Below are 18,530 nucleotides of genomic sequence, written 5' to 3'. Positions count from 1 at the left end.
TCTAACACCAATATCGCACTACAGTGGGGAAGAGGACATGTATCTTTCAATTGCATTAGAGTACTACTTGTCAGTGAAATGCGTTTTAGGTGAAATGAACTTTAGGTGATTTGGTCTCAATGAAATGAGTTTAGGTGAAATGGGTTTTAGGTGAAGTGACACATACCCATTTATTTATAAGTTTACCTAAGTTAAAGTTGTAAGCCTCAATCCTGATGTGTTTATACATAATAAAGTTTCTTGAATAAAACCCACAGACGTTTGTCTGTGTTATCCTGATCAGACGAGCGACAACGTTTCATCTGTGTTGTCGATCTTCACTAATCCTTGACATTCCCCCCTCCTACCCCCAGCCTTTAGAACTCTTGGTGGATTGAATATTCCCAGAGACTGGCTTTATAATACAGACTTAGATATGGCTCCTTATCTATTATTTCTTTTCTGTCACTATAGTTTGAAAACTCGATCTGTGGTAATTTGGTGAGGAGCATTGTGTGTACAGCTGAGCTTGAGAGTTTTGGAAGGCATAAACTGGAATAACAGTCAAGTCGGTTCCGAGGCTTCAAGGATTAGTGAAGATTGACAACACAGATGGAACGTTATGGTAAGACATAACTTCTTTTTAAGAAATTGTGTCATAGTATAAAGAAAGGTGGTAGCTATTAGCCAGTCTACTGGATTACTAGATAAGGCCAACATATATTCTATTGTGGTAATTTTTAGGAGAAGAAGCAATGCAACAGCAATATGGAAGGGCACAAGACCACTGAAGTTAATGAATCTCCACATAAGAAATTTGTATGCTGTAGTTGGGAAGCTGCAGTTATGTGTAAACAACAAGTCATGATGATATCTTTAAGAATGTTTCTGGCAAAGTAAGAATGGGATTAATTGAAAAATGTCATTATGCGATTTCTAGAATGCAGAAATATATATAGGAAATGATTAAAAAGAACATTAAATGATGTTCTCTCATTTTTTTAGTTCTTTGATGCCATCTAAGATAGATTGCATGTTTTATATTGTTGATTCTAGGTGGCAAGTCTTAGAAAAGATGAAAAGGCGAGTTTTAGATTGCCTTCCTTGTCTTCTCTTTTCTCAAATATTGTATCTCTTTGGTGTTAGTATATATATATATATATATATATATATATATATATATATATATATATATACACACACACACACACACACACACACACACACACACGCATATATATATATATATATATATATATATATATATATATATATATATATATATATATATATATATATATATATATACAGACTCGAGGTATAAGAGTAAATCCAACAGAATAGAGACTGTAGTAGACATAGCGTCCCTGCAAAAAAAATGGTGATTGCCTAATGTTTTATAACGTTTTGTGAAAAAATTGTTTGGAATGTTTTTGTTTTTTTTTGCTTTAGGTGCTTTTGTTTCACTGTTTTGTGTCTCCAGTTAGGAAGAGGAGATTATTCACAATAAATATGTCAAAAGAACAAATGCAGTATATCAGATTAGTAATCTGTACAAATAAAATGTCTTGCAGAAGTTCAATGATGCAACATAACTGCCAGGGAAAGGAAAATAAGAAATTATTTGTTCAAAGAAAACAATAACTGCATGGACCATGAACATATATTGGTTTTTAACTATTCTTTAGCCCTCGCTATTATGTAATGGGATGAGCCTTGAATGTTAATCCTGACAAACAGGGTGCTATTAGTGAAGACTCCAACAGTGAATGCACTTGAACATCTACATTTATGGTAAGTGTACACACCTGTACTTTCTCTCAGTCTTTTTGAGGTAAAGGGATCAAAGTGGGTTCTGTAGCTCTCTAACAAAAGTATAGTGGGAGGAGTGTTCCTAGGCTTTAGTGAATATTTCTTGTGCAGACACAGCTTCTCTTCCCACCAAGCATGCTCAGAAGCACATATGCCATACAGGTCAGTGAAACTGCATGCTGCAATTGTGATATGGAACGTATCGACTAAAACACTTCCCTTATTTCCCAGCATGCACATGAAGGCAGAAGTTCTCTTGCATCTTGCATTAATTCAGTTTAGTACTATGGAGATATCAGGGTGGCACAGTCGAATGGAATACAATGCCTGATGGTAGGATGACCACCTTTTCATATGGTCAGATTTGTACACTTTTTCATGGAAATGTGAGATTTTGCAGAACAAATCATAAGCACAACCAGTGCAATGGACTGGATTTCAATTCTTTGCTGAAATAGAAGTTCAATTATCTAGAGTTTTAGCTGTTTCTTTTATTTTATGTAATATTAAGATTTTAGGTATAAAATAATCATTTCCCACAAGTATAAAAGGGATGTTGAAAAATACATTTGTACTAAAATTCCAGAACATTTTACATCTGTTATGTTTTTCACGTGACACGACTATATAAATAGGGACAGTCCTGCATAAAGAAGGACAAGTGATAAATGCAAAGAGATTGGGTTGATGGGCAGAAACATGTAAATATTAAATAGAGATCTATAATGTAAACTTAGTGGGAAAATGATAATGATAGCTTCATTGCCCTTGCATAGAACAGTTAAGTGCGACTTAATGATTCACGGCATTGTAATTGTGTCATTCCTATGATATGAAAGTGATATACAACACAGTCCACAGAGCATTCAATTAAGGGAGATAGCTAGATAGATAAATAAATAAGTAAATATACTGAAGTTTTAATAGCATATCTGTGGTCTGCCTCTCTTTTCAATTTTCATTTACTTTGTGAGCATCTTCAGTTCCATACTCATTTTATCTGCTTGTTAAATGACTTTGTATTTCCTCTGTACTGAAATAAATCAAAACTAACTTCTCAGTAATTGTTCTAATCAACATAAGTTGTCCCAAAAATGTATATGTATATCAAAATAGTTTATTCTGAAAGTTACATAAAACATTGTGTTCTAACTAAAATAGGTCATGCTGAGCACAACAGATATTTTAAACTGTTTATTTTGGAGGCTTCATAAGACGATCTGTTCTAGCCAAAATAGGTAGTGCTGAGCAGAAAGGATATGTAGAATAATTTATGTTAAGGTTACATAAAACAGTCTACTACGTGAAGTTACTGAGTGAAATTGAAAGCCATCTGATCTGTTTTTCATTTTTTGTAATGGAACAACACTATGTATATTAGCATAAGTGTGACTGCAGTCTATGGTGAACATTCTGTACTGAACATAACAGCTAACTTTCCTCAACTGTCTGAATAGGCTGTACTTACACAAGCTTATACACATTCACATTCAGTGTTCTTTGCAAAGGAGATCAAGAGAATACTGCGTAAAAGGCTTACATTACTTAATGTCATTTCAAACAGGGTGACGTGCAATTAGTCTTCAAGCTTGTTTTCAGGCTATCGCCAGTCTGGCAATTAGCACAGAGGACTTAGGGTATGAATTGATAACTGGCTGTTTGCTGTGGTGCAGGGCTTGAGTCTCTCAGCCTTCATTTGAATACTGTGAGACCTTGAGCAAGTCACTTAAGCAGACATTTGGGTTTGCCACCTTAATGGTCCCCTGGAATGCATGGCTAGTAACTACCTATAAACCAGTGTGAGAGTTGTATAGCATAAGCCTCATGTATAAACTGATATAAGTGGACTGCAAAGTCACCCATGGGACTAACTTATTTCCTAGTGAAGCTTTCCCTTTCCATTTTAGTTTTATTGTTTCTAATCTCAGGTTATAGTGAAATATAAAATCAGGCAGAAAACTTTAAATACCTCAAACACATGAATGTGGTGACAGATGTGATGTGTGGAATGAGATCCCTGGGGTTGTGTTTGCATTACATAATATAAGGTGAAAGTAGATATGGTAAGGAGTACAGTGAGAAATCCTCTTTGAGGTTATCTACATAATTGCTGCATTGCAAAGCAACAAGTTCTTCCACTTTTTCTTTCATTATGATTCTGATTGTTAAATTGTGGTTAATTTATAGTCCTGGAAATTGCTGCATTCCAGATGTCACATTTTGGAAGGCTAAGAAACTTCCCAGATTTAGCAGCCCACAACACGATGGTTCTGAAATGCTTCTCTTAACATCTCCTTCTGCTTAGTATTGAATATCACTGCACCAGTTTTAATATTATCTGAACAGATGCAGACTTTTTGTTGTTACTGCAGTATCCATTGTAATGTCCAACATACATATTAGAAAGAGAATTAGCTGATAACTAACTCATCAATGACTCTGTACTAGATGAGCCGTACCATGATGCACACCACTGGTTACACAATCACATTAAATGGCAGGGTCAGTATCGCCAGATACACGGGTGTTTGCAATAGAAATGGTAACTTATTTTTTGTATAACATGGCAACACAGTGAGAATGATGTTAACAGCTCAATCATAAGGAATGCACTGATAATTAACACTAGACTCGGTCAATTAATTATAGGATACAGTACTTTGTCAAATGGCAATGATATACATACATATATATATATATATATATATATATATATATATATATATATATATATATATATATATATATATATATATATATATATATACATATATATAAAATTATCTTCAAGTGATAAGTTTAGATTGCAGTATTGGCATGTTAGCCCTTCTTAGCATTAGCTAAATTAGCTGAGATGGTTAAACTCCTGTTGCACTGTGTTGAGTAGCTCACTCAGTGGCGGCTGGTGACTTCAAATCACAGGGGGGCTGCAGGAGATGCTGAATGGGCGGGGTCAAAGGGAAGGGGTGTGGTCAACCATAAAGGGGAGGAGCTATGCACAAAACCACAAAAAAACTAACTTTAATTAAATACGCTGCCCTGGGTGGCAAACCATCATTATGAAAGTCCAATCAAGACAAAAATAAGTGTAGAAGAATAAAAATATTTCAATGCATTGGCTGCATGACAGCTTACTTAATATCTAGATGGAAACAAAAGGTTGTGAGGCATGAAAAAATAAATTACTTTTAAATACATTACTGGAATGCCAGTCAAAATCAAGTATAAGAAAACCAGAAGCACTCAACTCAAACTACTTCTCCTTGCACTGCAGTTCTAATTATAATATATTCAGCTTTATTAAAGTACCAAGCAACATGCTGAAAGTAGAAATCTATGTGATGCCCCACTTGTAAAAATGTTTCTTATCCAAAAAGACCTGCTGCCTGACAACGTTTCATGGGGAAAACATGATAAAAGTAAAAATGAAAAGCAAACAAGAAACAAGCTCAAGATACATTGCTTAAAGGATTACTGTACAGGTTATGGACCACACATGATTGGCATTCTGTTTAGTTTACGGGTAAAGCCTGTAGAGATGACTGGAAGTCTCCAACAAGTGTAATGAGCTTTTTAAAATAATGGAATCCTGTCCTTTAATACCCAAGGCTTATACATTATCTAGTCAAGTATTCTCTGCATGGCAACAACAGAAAGGCTTTCAATGTTGGCAATTCTTTAACAGTATGCTTATTAAAGCTTACTTGCATCTTACGATGTCAGACAAGCTTACCTTATGGTCATTAAAGCATTGCTACTTAAACACAGAGCAACAGGCACTTTGAGTAATAAGCATAAATCAACAGTACAAAATATGACAGAAACCAGACCATTCTGCAAAATCAAGGACAGAAGCCACTGTAGTACTTATGCAGTGTGTCCTCCCCATCCAAGGTAGATACAACTACTCCTTGCCTTGCTTGGACACATCCAGAGTCACTACATGGGGAGTGGGGTGCAACAAGCATGTCACAATTTGAAATCTCTGGCTGACTGTGATGGCCCTGACACATTTGTCATACCTCTCAACTTCAAGAGCAAGAAATCTGGACAAAGCCATACACAGAAGTGGGACAAAGGCACAACAAGAAGGACAATTTTAAATATTGCTCTAATAAACTTAGAAAGATAATAGAATAGGTCTTGCATTAGTATGAATTTTCTGAAGGGTATAAAATCTGAAACTCAAATGTCTGTCACTTCAGTCTTTAGTGATTTGTCACTAATTTGCCAAAAACACAATTTTATGAAAAATGGACCAAAAATGTGATGCAAAAATATAAAATAGACACACGGACACTTTAATATTAGTACTGCTAAAAGAATCTACATGCATTTCAAGTAATCTATAACTTTGATTATTACAGTTATTTCTTAATTGTAAACCCTCCATGTTTTCTTCCAAAATTGCTATTTTGGAGGGATTATTACAGTTGAGAGGTTGGCTATGCCTAATTCTATAAAGCAATTTATTTGCATGTACCTCTCAACCTGTTAATGCAGTAAATCTGAACAAGGCCAAATATATTGGGGCACATATAAACAGTACTAAAAATTGCTCTTGTATAAATTGAGACAGTTGATAGAACGGCTCTTACTTTAACATGCATTTTATGAAGGTTATGAAGTCTGAAACTTATTATTTAGTGACTTCTGGCAAATCATTTAGAATTAAAACTACAAATTTTATGAACAACAAACCAAAAATAAGAAGCAAAAATCTATTCATTCTTTGAAAATCTGGACAGTTGGGAGGTATAGTTCAGCTGGGCCTGTCTGAGTTTGCTGCCCTTCCCCTGACAAAATAATGGTTGAACTGGAGCCTCTGCAGCCATTCCAATTAACCATTACTTGGCTATTTCACTCCATTTACCATAAACACTAATGTGCATACTGCTTTACTTCAATGATTGGACTTCATTTGAAAGTTTTATTTTGTATTTTACAGCACAAACATTAAGTAATCTGTTAAACAAAGCAATGCAGTCTCACAATGAAAACTTAGCATTAAAACTTCTCTGCCCTTGAAACTCACATTCATTGAAACAGCATTGAAACCCACATTCAAAGAAAATACATTTTGCCAGTGGCAGATAAAGATTAATTTTGGGCTGTTTTAAACATACATGTGCTCTTTGATACACCTTCCTCATTGTACTAAAAATTATATTCCTTGTACAATACAGTACACTTGTTAGAGGGTGTTTTAAATTTGTTTTGAACATTTTTCCAGTAAGCAATGAAACAAAACATATGCACCCATAATGGCAAAACTGCCCAGTTGAGAACATTTATCATAAAAAGTCTACTCAGACTTCCACAGTCCACCATTATTAGTAAATATACACAATTCTACAGTCCACCATTATTAGTAAATATGCACAATTCCACAGTCCACCATTATTAGTAAATATGCACAATTCTACAGTCCACCATTATCAGTAAATATGCACAATTCTACAGTGCACCTTTATCAGTAAATATGCATAATTCTACAGTCCATATTCAGTGAATTCAGTTCTTGCCATAGCTGTCAACCTTAGCACAAAACCTGGACCAAGCCCAATAATGGGGAATACAGTCCCAAAAATAGGGACAAATTTAAAATATTCATCTTATAAACTTAGAAAATTGCTAGAAAAAAAGGTTGTGCTACTATGTATTCTGAAGAACATGAAGTTTGAAATTCAAATGCCGGTCAGTTCTACTGCGGACAGAACAAAAACAATTTTCAGCAGAGGGATTAATACTGCAGACACGTCTTTGTAAAATGGCAGGGCATCAGAGCAAATCCACACAAACACAGGCAGGAGATGCAGACTCCAAACAGAAGCCACCCCAACCAAGAATCAAACCAGAAAACCTATAGCTGTGAGGCAACAATACTACCACCGCACCATCAATTATGCAAGGAATTAAACATTCAGAAACCTGAAGTCTGAAATTCAAATGCCTGTCAATTTTAGACAGAACAAAACCAATTTTCAGCAGGGATTAAAACTGCAGACACGTCTTTGTAAAATGGCAGGGCACCAGAGCAAATCCACACAAACACATGGAGGAGATGCAGACTCCACACAGAAGCCACCCCAACCAAGAATCAAACCAGAAAACCTATAGCTGTGAGGCAACAATACTACCACTGCACCATCAAATCTGCAAGGAATTAAACATTCAGAAACCTGAAGTCTGAAATTCAAATGCCTGTCAATTTTACTGGACAGAACAAAAACAATTTTCAGCAGAGACAGGGATTAAAACTGCAGACACATCTTTGTAAAATGGCAGGGCACCAGAGCAAATCCACACAAACACAGGCAGGAGATGCAGACTCCAAACAGAAGCCACCCCAACCAAGAATCAAACCAGAAAACCTATAGCTGTGAGGCAACAATACTACCACATCAATTATGCAAGGAATTAAACATTCAGAAACCTGAAGTCTGAAATTCAAATGCCTGTCAATTTTAGACAGAACAAAACCAATTTTCAGCAGGGATTACAACTGCAGACACGTCTTTGTAAAATGGCAGGGCACCAGAGCAAATCCACACAAACACATGGAGGAGATGCAGACTCCACACAGAAGCCACCCCAACCAAGAATCAAACCAGAAAACCTATAGCTGTGAGGCAACAATACTACCACTGCACCATCAAATAAATTAAACATTCAGAAACCCTTAAGTCTGAAATTCAAATGCCTATCAATTTTATTTAACATTTTTAATCAGGACAGTCTGACTTGGAACAAATAAACAAATTTTCAGCAGAGGCCCAGGAAGAAATAATGCAGACATGTCTTTGTAACATGGGAGGGCACAAAAGCAAACCCACACAAACACAGGGAGAAGATACAGACCCCACAAAGAAGGAACCCCAGCCAAGAATCAAACCCAAGAACCTGCAGCTGTGAGGCAACAATGCTACTACTACACCATCAAATATCAAGCATTGCAGCATTTACAAACCACAGATATTATGAGGAACAGATCAGATCGAATATGAGGTAAAAATCTGAAATTTTGAACTCAAGTCTTTAACACCTGCATACAGGGTACAGGGTTCAAGCCTGAGGCATTCCCTACCACACCACCATAAGCACCTGGGGCATTTACACACACACACACACACACACACACACCAGTAAAGCACAAGCACCATACACAAACTCCAGTAAAGCACAAGCACCATACACAGACTCCAGTAAAGCACAAGCACCATACACATACACAACAAGCACCACAAATAAAAAGAAAAAGCACAAACTCAAGAAAAATAAACATTGTAAATTAAAAGGCACCTTACCTGAATGAATACATCCAGAGTTAACGTCCGTGCATACATCCTTCCCGCAATACTGAAGACCCGCGATCCACATGCTCCTTGCGACGGAGATCCCTGAGGCTCTGTCCCGAGTCCCTGCTGCTCCTCTTGCAGTCGGGACGTCCCATGGTCTGTGCACTGTAAAGTGCACAGACGCTTCCTTGTGTCCCCCTATGGGGACGGGGCCGCTTTGAGAGAGCATAGACCGATAAGCTGGGACTCGGGTCTGTCTTGGCAAAAAATATTTTTTATTTTTCATTTTTTTCTTTCTTTTTATTTTTGAGGGGCTGCAGTCCAGCTCACTAATCCTTGACAGCTCTTTGAGGATAAAAATGCCTCAAGATTGACAGACTTCTGGTATGGTGACTCGCTAAACAGCAACTGAAATGTCTCGCTCCTCAGCAGGTGTTAAAATGGAAGCTTAAAAGTCCAAAATAAATCTGAGTTGATCCCAGGTGCCAGTATAAGGGGACAGAAAGTCTAAATCCTTGGTAGAAATAAAGAAAACAAAGGAATGACAGTTTTAAAAGAAATTAGAAAAGGGAGACTGTGGAAATTGACAAATGTTGACCCTGACAATGATATGGAAGGAGATAAGAGAAGTGAAGTAAACTCTGTAGAACAAGATGTGCAGTCAAGAAAAAAGTACCGAATAATTTATACAATATACCTCTCAATCTGTTAGTGCAAGAAATCTGGACAAAGCCTAAAATAATGGGGGATGAAGGCCTAAAAATAGGGACAAATTTTAAATATTGATCTTATAAACTTAGAAAGGTGCTAGAATAACAGCATTTGTGTTAGCATGCATTTCCTGAAGGATGTGAAGTCTGAAATTCAAGTGTAAGTCTTATTTAGTGACTTTAGTCCTTGCTGATTTGGCAGAAAACCATAAACTTTATGCAGAAAAGACCAAAAATATGAGGCAAAAATATGGACATTCTTCACAAATCTGGGTAGCTAAGAGGTATAGGACAGACACTGAATGAGCACTCCTCTGCAGTTCAACTCACAGTTGATGGAAATGTGGAGTTGAAGGCATGTACAGAGATGGCAGAGGTGATACTGGATTAAATAGAGGCGTAGTTAACAGACCTGGAGGACAGATCCAGAAGCAAAATATAAAACTAGGTGGAGTACCTGAAAAATCTGAAGGCATGGACTGCAAAACAGCAGTGGAAGATCTTTCAAACTAGTGGACAAAAATATGACTGGAGGATAAAAGATTGAGAAGTACACCATATTGTAGGAAGATTGGAGGTGGGGGGTTAATGGGAAGAAAAAGAGCAATCTTCATTAGATTACAAACTTTTGAGTTAAAGGAGAGGACTTTTTTGCATTAACATGATAGCCAGGTAAGAATTTAATGGTAGGAGAGGAAAGAATATTAATTGACCAGGACTATTCATTTGACATTTGAGACAAGGAGATGAAGGGACACTTTTGTTACAGTGATATGTTCCTACAGGCAGAAGTGAATATATTGGATAAGGCTGTATCCCTCTAGCCTGAAAACTTTCTTACATTGGCATGCTTACAACATTCACAGACTCAGAACAAGCAAGTCAGTAGACAATAGCGTAGATGTAGTCGATGAGGCAGATATAGTGCAAGATGACGGGATTGAGGAGAGGTGTCAAAAGACTTTGTGAAAGACATAGTAAAAGATGTTTCCTCCCATTATGTAGGAGCAATCAACAACTGAAAGAAATAGCTGAAATCATACAGGAGACATGAAAGAGAAAAGGTGAGGAAAGACGTTGAAAAGCACACTGAAGAATAGTAAGAGCTTTTTGGCTATAGGGGACATGGACTGTAGTAGATAGATACTTGGAAGACTGATGTTATTAGTTTATTTTACTTATTTTCTGTATTATTATCCTTTTACCTTACCTAGTTAACTTAGCCCATTGTGGGAATGTGGAGAGGCACAGTAGAATTAAGGATGTAGTCTGTGGCTAATTCAAACTCTCATACAAGAGCACCACAAGAGAAAGGACTTAAATCTGATTAGTTGACACAGATAAAATGACAGAGGAAATAGGGTGGAAGCCAATGACATGAACTTGATACAAACAGACTAAATGAGAATGGCATAAAATGCATTATTTTTTGGCATGTCATAATCGCTATATGTAATATTTTGTTATCACAAAAGGGTAACTTTTGCCTTCGTACTCCCACCAGTCAGCAGCTGTCATTTGCCAAGGATCTTGTGGTAAGGGTGCTGCTATTAATGTCTCATTTCTTTGAGACTGTTTACAGAAAGTACAAAATTGCACTTTAACATAATCTTTGCCATGTCTAAGTTAATGTTTGGCCACTGTGCTGACATTTTAGTTCTTTCACAACATTTTGTGAAATCTTGGTGTCATACATGTAGTTATCTTAGTACTTCAATGCTTTGTGATATGGATACAACAATAAATTAGCATGTTCTAACAGTTGTGCTCTGAGTGTGTAGTACTTGGATGATTGATTAGGCCATTCATCTCAGACATCTTTGACAAAGTCTGCAACTCACAGTCATCTCAGCTAGCTTGGTTCACTGTTTTCAGTGTCTTGGTGCTCAGCACTCCTGCTGCCACAATACACAAGTGGTAACATCTTCTTCGGTATCTGACCATTGTCGGCATGGATTTGTGTCATATTCATAACTAGCCTTTGGCACTTCGGTGGTACTTTATACAGACCATAAGAATTGATCCATGGGTTTTATGTACAAGGCAAAGGAACAGAAGCTCTGTTCACTCTTTTGTATGGAGCCAGTTAACTTCCTTGAGTGTGACAGTTGTTCTTATATTTAAGCGAGAGAAGTATGACTCTATAGATCTTGTTTGAAAGAGTTTGTATGGCTGCTGAGTTTTTTTTTTTTAAGAGGCTTATGTGAGGAATAACAGGAATGTATTACTAGCTGTGACTGAAAGATGTTTTTACAGTGGCATTTTTCCTCCAAGAGGTGAGAAGTTGGGAGATTTTGTGGCATCCAGAGAAGGTTGGTTAATTTTAGGCTAAATGTTGGTAATGCATAAGGCCATATTTAAGCTGAGATCAAAGATAACATCTAAGTATTTGAAAGAGAAAATAATCTATAGAGCATTTGTTACAGGTTTAGGAGGTGAGAAATGCTCCAGAAGCATGTCTTTAGAATGTGGGAGGAAACCAGAGTACCCAGAGGAAACCCAAGCAAACACAGGGAGAACATGCAAACTCCACACAGAAGGCACCCCAGTCGAGAATCAAACCGGAGAACCTCTTGCTGTGAGACAACAGCATTAACCACTGCACCACTGCACCGCCCATCATCATTTTCTTATCTTTTATAGAGTCTTGGAAAACATTCATTTCACTTTTTGTGGCTAAAATGTAATTGCTTAGTAAGCAGCCATGGTTGTAAATTTTGAAAAGTGCTTTGGAGTTTGTATAGTGTATTATTATAATTAATGGAGGAATGGTAGAAGACTGGCACTGGCATAATGGATGACATTGGATGTTTTTAGATCAGTAAGTATAGCATTAATAAAACTGCTTAAACTGACAGGTACAAGAATTGTACATTGGAGAACACCTACAGTGATCTATTGTGGTGGTGAAGGAAGTATTATATTTTACTAAGAAGGTTCCCTCAAGAGATAAATGGTGAAGCAGTCTAAGGTGAAGGACCCAGAATGTGAATACATGTGGGAGTTATGTAACACTGTATACTGACTGAACAGAACCAAAAGCTTTGGTTAAATCAACAAATAGGGCTCTGGTGAGACAGCCTTTGTATTAGTGAGTATAATATCATTTAGAGTGTGTAGGTCTGGGTACTGTTGTTCTTTATGAACCTATGCTGCTAAACAGAAAGAATGTTATACTGGTAGATGAATGAGTGAAGATGGTTATATAAAGATATTTCAAGTATTTAGCCATGGTGGGGTAAGAGTGGATGTGGTTATAATTCTGAGATATTGACTGATTTGGCACATTTAAGGAGTTGGGTAAATATAGCTTTCTTCTAGTTATCTGGGAAGATTTTCTGAGAGTCTGATAGGCTGAACATGTGACAGATATAAAATTATATCTCTATATTGCTTAAGGAAGCTGGGAAACGCACATCTGAGCCAGTTCAGCCATTGTTGTGCAGTAATTTATATTAACATGTAAACTTTTGGGGAGATTTTTACAGTTTCAGAGTTATAGGAGATAGGGTGAGTGATATGACCATTGTAACTACCAGCAATATATTTGTGAATTCAGATACAGAGTTAGACGATGTTAAACAGTGCAGGATATGTTGAGTTTTTGTAATGACAGACAATTAGCCCTCCTTCCAAAAGTAGCTGAAACTAGAGAATATAATCCTCCCACATTCTAAAGACATGCCTCTGGAGCATTTCTCCCCCGGGCCTCCGCTGAAAACAGGATCTGTGGAACCTAGTCGGACATTCCCAGTCAACAAATGTTAAATAAAAATAAAATAAATAAAGGTTTACATGTTGTGTAGGTAGATGGCTACATTGGATTGTTTTCCTTTGGCTTGGTTATCCAAGGTCATGTACATGTTATGGTCATAAGGAGATTGTGTTTGTTTCCATTGTTGTTTAACATTTTTATATAAGGTTGTGTAAATGTCATGGCCATGAGATGATTCTGTTTGAAGGCTTTCAAAGCACTGTCTCTGTTAAGAATGTACTAGACTTTAGATGGCTGGCATAGCTATGGCTTTGCAGCATCTAGTCTAAGTAAATGGATATAAAATTGATTTTATATACTTATTAGGATTTTAGTTAGAAAGTAAGCTTCCTCTTTGATATTAGTGATAATGTGTAGCATGGATCACTTGATGTCATTAATGGATGGGGTCTTCGTTATAAATAATGGAGAACTGATGGAAGTTTTGTTTTCTTTAAGGAGTAAATTAATGATACTGTTCAGTGTTCACTTACATTTGGGGTCTGGACTGCCTATTGATGTTACATATAATGGCTGCCTGGTAATGAGGATATCTCTTGGAATGTCATTATTATTTGTTTTAGTTGGCATTGATAGTTACTTGCTCAGTTGGTGAAGACCATGGTCAGAAAGGAGTCTGGTGAAGGTCATTTTTATTATGAGCAAGAAAGATGAAGTTTTCTAAGATTAGCAGGCATTCCTTTCTGTAGGTGTGATTTAAGAGAACTTGTATAATGCTTTTTAACTCTTTTAAGGAGGCAGATGGGGGAAAGTGGATTGAAACTATTGTTAAAAGCTACTTTCCTGTTAGGAAAGAGGTCTATAGTTAATAATTTAGTTCCAAAGTAATCTGTGGTGGAGGAGGTCGCAACATTTTGTAGCTTATCAAAGATTTAGTAAGTATCATGATGTCACATCTAATTCAAGTTCCTGTCCTATCCAAACTAACAATGTTATAGTCAATAATTTAGGTGTATGGTGCATTTTATAGGATTTTAGCCAAATTTTAGTTAAAGTGCAAATGTCTATACTGTTTTGAGGAAAGACAGACCTGGACTTAATCTAATTTGGTATCAATGCCTTGATATTTGAGGAAGTCAGTTTGTATGTGCGTGGTACAAGTAGATGATATAGTAGTAATGTAGTGGGCAAGGAGGGTTTCATTTGGGTTAGTAACTTTTTGGTCCAGAAATGCAGTGGATGTTACCAGAAAGAATCAGGAGGAGTGTGGATATTTTTATGAATCTGTAGTGTATATACATGTTTTTCTGTCTTGGTTCAAATATAATAGTAAGCATTTTTCCTTCTATTGTTAGATAATGTTGTACATGGTATTTGGAAAATGACTGCTAATGTGGACGTGAGATGGGTAAGTAGTTAATGTCTTGGGCCATGATGTGGTCATTAGTCCATACTGACTCTTAGAGGAGGTTACAGTAATATAATAAGAAAGGTGAGGAGTATTGGTAACAGCATAGATTACAATAGGCTAATATTCTACTGGTGCTCTATTACAGTTGTGATTTATGGTGATTACATAATAGTAACTTAGCTGAACTTCCAAAGATAGTTATGTTAGAGGTATGGAAAGATGTTGCTCTTGTGTTATAAGTTTAGGAAGCAGAAGGTAAGCTGACAACAAATATAATTATTATAGTATTTGGCGTAGAAGAGTAGGTCAGGTGACACGAAAAGAGCAGATTCCCCAGGTACAAAGTATTAGGTGGGAAATGATTGACAGGAGCTGATGTTATGGAAGTACAGCACCTGCATGCAGAAATGAATGCCAGCACTGTATATGTGGTCAATAACTCAACCGCTTTCTGTATGGTTCCAAAAACATTCTCACCAATGCAACCAAAACTACACTTGCCTCTACTTATCTCCTCCCTGCTCTTCTTTATGGTTCTTCCATCCTTACCGACTTCCATGCTTCACAAAAATTAAAACTTGAACAATACAATAACAAAGGTGCTAAATTTGTAGCAAATACCCCTTTCAGAACCCACCACTGTATAGCACTGAAAAGCCTAAATTAGTTAGAACTGCCATATCAACTAACATATACACAATTTCTTACCACCTATAAAATTATCCAGCATCCATCTGCCTGTCCAGCACTAAAAAAACATTCTACTTAACTATATTCCCAGTCGGTCATTGCGATCCAGTTACCAAAAACTTCTGTCTGTCTACAAACCTAGCAAATCTGCTGGGCATAGTCTGTACTCATACCAGGTTGCTAAGGCCTGGAACTACTTATCTGTATCCATCAGGTCTATACCCTCCCTCCCATCTTTCAAAACCACTCTGAAAAACGTCATAGCTAAAATCTGGCTCTGATCTTCCTCTAAACAAGGATCAACTATATCCCTAAATGTGAACCAAGTACATTTTTTAATCCTTATACATCCTTACTTTCCATTCTTCACTTACTTCCTTACTGCTGTCGAATTCTCTTCCCTGACTTTCTCTCTAAATATACCATACACCTGTTTTTCCATCACTTCATATTAAAATTATTTGTATTAGACTGACTTACCTTTAATTTCTCTACAAACTGTCTAAAATTTCTTTTAATATTAAATTATTGTCGTATACCTTGTATCAATTCTTAACCAATGTTTTTATATTGTCTAATTTGTTATAATTATTGAAACTGTAGATATTTTTGTTTTATTTTTGTAGATTATAAAATTACTGTTCTTAAAATGTTTTCTAATAATTTGAAGCATTTCGTCTCAGGCCTCCACTGAAAATGGGCTTCTGCCCAGACATACTTTCCTGGTAATCAAGTGTCAGTAAATAAATAAATAATGTAATAGCAGCAAGCCACTTGTTACAAATGTAGCATGCCACCTGCTACAGTTACAGAGGATGGAGCTTTTTATGGTGGGGGGAGCAGAAATTTGGGGAACTGCAGAAAGGGCTAGGTAATCTAGCTGTGATTCTTGTTTAGCATGTAGTTTAGTGAGGTAGGATATCAAAAGTTGGTAAGAGTGGATTATGGCAGGGAAACTGTATGTTAAACTTGTCTTGTTCATATTAAGTATAGTATGTGTCTAATCCCATCATGAATACACAAGCTTATGACTTACTAAAGAAATGCATTTAAAATGTTTTAGTAGTTTTCTTGAATGAAGTGAGACTCTGAATAAGAGTCGCACTAGTTTTCTTTGGTTTGATTTGTTGGTTGGAATTGAGTTTCTTGATTCATGGGGAAGGGGTTATGCAGATATAAAGGAAGTAACTTGGGGTGGATAGGAATGCGGGTGGAATGTGAATCGAATGGGAGCGTAGAGGCCCACATGCCTGTATCAGTAGTTGTCAATTTGTAAATTCACAGACTATCGAGAATGCTGGTGGTCTAGTGGTTAGGATGTGGCACTCTCACCACCACGGGCCAAGCTCTATTTAAGATGCGATAGTGTAGTGGTTAGAGGCCTGGCTTTCCATGTAGGCATTCACGGTTCGAGTTCCAAGACTGGCAACTTGTTTGGTGGCTGGTGTGGCTCAGTGGGCTAAGTACAGTGGGATGGTTGATGGTGTTCATGGTTCAAAGCCAGCTGCACCTACAACTTTTTCAAGCCATGATAGTGTAGTGGTTAGAGTTGCAGCTTTACATGCAGGCATTCATGGTTTGAGTCCCCAAGTCAATAGTACAGTAGTTGGCAAAGTAAAATAAAATAAATTGCAAATGTAAATGTTGTACAGGTAATGAGAAAAGCCACTGATATGAATGTAGACCAGGTCTATGCTAGTAGTGAGATGTGAGTATGTATTTATTTATTTATTTATTTACATTTGTTGACCGGAAGTGTCTGACCATTTTCAGTGGAGACCCGGGGAGAAAAGCTCCACAGTTAAAATAAACAGACAGTAGTTACACTGGATTACATAGCGGTTAACAGTTTAACATAGCAATTACTTAACATATTAGACTTAGTGAGTAGACTTGTAAACTGGCAAAACAGGACCTAGAGGAGGAATGGTTCACTAATCTGGCCACACAGCAGGTAGAAATGGTCCTGTTATATAGCAGGACAAACTTATTAAAAATGATATTCAGCTATGGTTTGTAACCTTCTGAAAAGGTCTAATTAGCCTCTGCCTGAAATTGCTTACTGAGTAAAGCCTCAGGAAGCCAAACAACATGAATGCAGCCTGTAGTTCTTGAGCAATGTGATGAGATTCAAAATTAAGTAAACCAGTGCAGATGAGCTAGGAATTACTAGGCCCACATGAAAGATAGACAGTTGTGTATTAATCTCACAGCAGCATAACCAGATCAATCAAGCATACAGGTTGGAATTTTATGGGAATTATCACATGAACTATGTGATATAAAGATCTGTCTGCTATAGACACTCTTTAATGAATATATGTTTACATATCAGTAGCTATGCAAATATGTTTTTTTGTTTTATCAAAATGTTATTGTAAAAAAACATTATACTTAAATGAGTTTATGTACATTCATCGAGAAAACTTGCAAATAACCTTAAACAAAGAACCTATGGACACATGAAATGGAACAATTAATATTAATGATACATATATAAAGCTGATAAATATAGAGTTTACATAATATCACCAAAGGATTATTAAGAAAACCAAAAAAAAAAAACTCAATTGGAAAAACTATGTACAAGATCTAAAACTATTGGTTCCAGGTAGGAAAGGTGAAAAGGAAGAGAGTTCATAGAGTTGTGGCTCAGAAGGTAGGTGGTCTATAGAAAAAGAAACTAATTAGAATTAACAGTTACTTACTGATATTAAAATGAGAACCTTAAGAAGCTGATTTTGGGGGGTCTCTAGGGTTTGAATGAAAACATTTCACAATTTAGTAGTAATGCCTTCCCTTACTGAGTTAGCAAAGGTTACATGAGATTTGAAGGGTTTTATATTATTTGTGATAGAATGAAGCCCTCACTATGATCCAAGATTGAAAATCACCAACTATTTGGAGCAAATTTT

This window comes from Protopterus annectens, chromosome 6.part0 (assembly GCF_019279795.1).
Source record: "Protopterus annectens isolate FY-2018-M chromosome 6.part0, PAN1.0, whole genome shotgun sequence".
Lineage (NCBI taxonomy): Eukaryota > Metazoa > Chordata > Ceratodontiformes > Protopteridae > Protopterus > Protopterus annectens.
Note: the sequence above shows the minus strand (reverse complement) of the source record.